This window comes from Xiphophorus couchianus, chromosome 5 (assembly GCF_001444195.1).
Source record: "Xiphophorus couchianus chromosome 5, X_couchianus-1.0, whole genome shotgun sequence".
Lineage (NCBI taxonomy): Eukaryota > Metazoa > Chordata > Actinopteri > Cyprinodontiformes > Poeciliidae > Xiphophorus > Xiphophorus couchianus.
In genome coordinates, this window is record NC_040232.1 from 40,929,159 (window position 1) to 40,931,988 (window position 2,830).

Below are 2,830 nucleotides of genomic sequence, written 5' to 3' on the forward strand. Positions count from 1 at the left end.
GTTGTGGCGGAAGTCAGAATTTAGTTCTGTGAATGATGTCACACATTTTCTATTTAACCAAATAAATATGTTGTTTTCTATTGTTTATTAATAAAGCTCAAATGGGGGAAAAAGTCCTCAAAAAAGTGGAAACTCTTTACTTTTGAATTCTCAAAACATGTTGGGAGTGACTAGGCAAGAAAAGGAAACCAGAAGATTAAGAAGAAAGCAAACTTACAACATCCTACACCTTCTCAAGAAAATCAAGCCGAATGAAATAAAATACAACAGAATAATCTACCAGGACGTTTGGATATTTTTGCATATAAAGACAGCAAAAGGAGCACGTATGGGAAATAATGGTTGAAAAAAAAGAGGAAAACTAAGAATTCCATATTTTGGGGGGATAGGAAAATGCAAAATTGAACAATCGCCCATTAAAAATTTGTGCTAACAAATGGACTCTAAAACAATATCTTAGTTCTGCTATTCTTTATATATACGTATAATTGTATTAATATAGAAAAATGTTAGCAGTCCAGTTTTTCTGATTATCCAGCAGTATCACAGACTTTGGGAACTCAAACCCTCCTGTTGTCATGACTCTCTGTGAAACTGACATTCTAAATGATTTCAAATGACGTTTGGGCTCAGTATTGTTTTTCTCCCGCTGGCACAAAGCAAACACACTTAATGTATAGACAGTCCAGAGCTACTGCTCCTGTTGTCTTAGTAGTGCATCTCATTTCATTGCCTCCTGATACTAAGATGTACAGCATGTCCTCTGAAGATGTTCCACTTTGTGTACTGTAACTATGCTGTAACATAGTTTATTCATGCATGCTCACACAAAAGAACATGAAATGCTTGTTCCTCATATGCACTCACTCACCAGTCACTTTATTAGGTACACCTTGCTAGTACTGGGTTGGACTCCCTTTTGCCTTCAGAACTACCTGAATCCTTTGTGGCATAGATTCAACAAGGTACTGGAAACATTCCTCAGAGTCTGGTTCATATTAACATGATAGCATCACTCAGTTACTGCAGATTTGTTGACTGCAGATCCATGATGTGTCATGTTCTGTGTTTTTCTGTGTGTTTATTTAGAGTTTTCCGTGTCCCTGAGTCTTCGTGTTGTCCTGTCCTCCCTTTGATTACTCCCAGGTGTTTCTCATTCCCTGATTACCTCCTGTGTATTTAGTGTCACCTGTGTGTCTGTGTCTTTGTAGGGTCCTTGTCTAATGTGTGCTCAGTCCTTTGTGTGTCCAGTCGTAATCAGTTGCTACCGGCGTTGAGCCCTGGCTTCCGCTCAGTCGTGCTGCCTGTGTTATTGGACCTGTTTTGGACTGTTTTTGACGTTTCCTTATCATTAAAACAACCATTATTCATCTCACCTGGGTCATCTGTGTCTACCTCACCACCTACACCGCATCGTTCCTGACATGATGTGAATGTCCCATTTCACCACATTCCAAAGGTTCTCTATTGGATTGAGATCTGGTGACTGTGGAGGCCATTCGAGCACAGTGAACTCGTTGTCGTGTTCAAGAAACCAGTCTGAGATAATTCGCGCTTTATGACATGGCTACTTCCATCCTACTGAAGTAGCCATCAGAAAATAGATACACTGCAGTCATAAAGGGATGGACATGGTCAGCAACAATACTCAGGTAGGCTGTGGCGTTGACACAATGTTCAATTGGACTAATGGGCCCAAAGTGTGCCAGGAAAATATCCCCCACACCACTGCACCACCACCAGCCTGAACTGTTGATACAAGGCAGGATGGATCCATGGCTCCATGATGTTGACACCAAATTCTGACCCTACTGAATCTGAATGTTGCAGCAGAAATCAAGACTCATCAAACCAGGCAACGTCTTTCCAATTTTATATTGTCTAATTTTGGTGAGCCTGTGCGAATTGTTGCCTCAGTTTCCTGTTCTTAGCTGACAGGAGTTGCACCAGGTGCGGTCTTCTGCTGCTGTAGCCCATCTGCCTCAAGGTTCAACATCTTCAGCACCTTCTCACATAGGCTGCTCCAGCTCCGCTGTCGTAGGGACAGATACAGAAAATCCTTCCTGCCACATGCCATCTCACTGTACAATAAAAGCTAAATCATTGTTCTGCACTAATCAGTCCAATTTTGCACAACTGCACTGTGGCACACTTGCTGTACATATATTTACATATACATACTGTATCTGCATTTTTTGAATCTTTGCAAGGACTGCTATAAGTTGCTTTTTATATTGACAGCATGTTATATTTTATTTTTATTTTGTCTACAATTGCTACTCAGTGGTGGTTGTTATTGTGTCTTGTCTCTATGCTGCTGTAACTGCGAAATAATTTCCCTGCTGGGATGAATAAAGTAATTCTATTCTATTCTATTCTATTGTGCATTTAGAGATGCTTTTCTGCATACATCAGTTGTAACGAGTGTTTATTTGAGTTACTGTTGCAGTTCTATCAGCTCAAACCAGTCTGACCATTCTCCTCTGACCTCTGGCATCAGCAAGGCATTTGGCCCACAGAACTGCCGTTCACTGGATTTTCTCTGTAAACCCTGGAGATGGTTGTGTGTGAAAATCCCAGTAGATCAGCATCTCTGAAAATCTCAGACCAGCAAGCCTGGCATTAACTACCATACTATTGTATGTTCAAAAGTCTCTTTAATCACCTTCCTTTCCCATTCTGATGCTCGGTTTGAACTGCAGTAGATCGCCTTGGCCATGTCTACATGCCTAAATGCATTGAGTTGCTGCCATGTGATTGGCTGATTCAACATTTACATCAATGAGCAGTTGGACAGGTGTACCTGATAAACTGGCCGGTGAGTGTATAG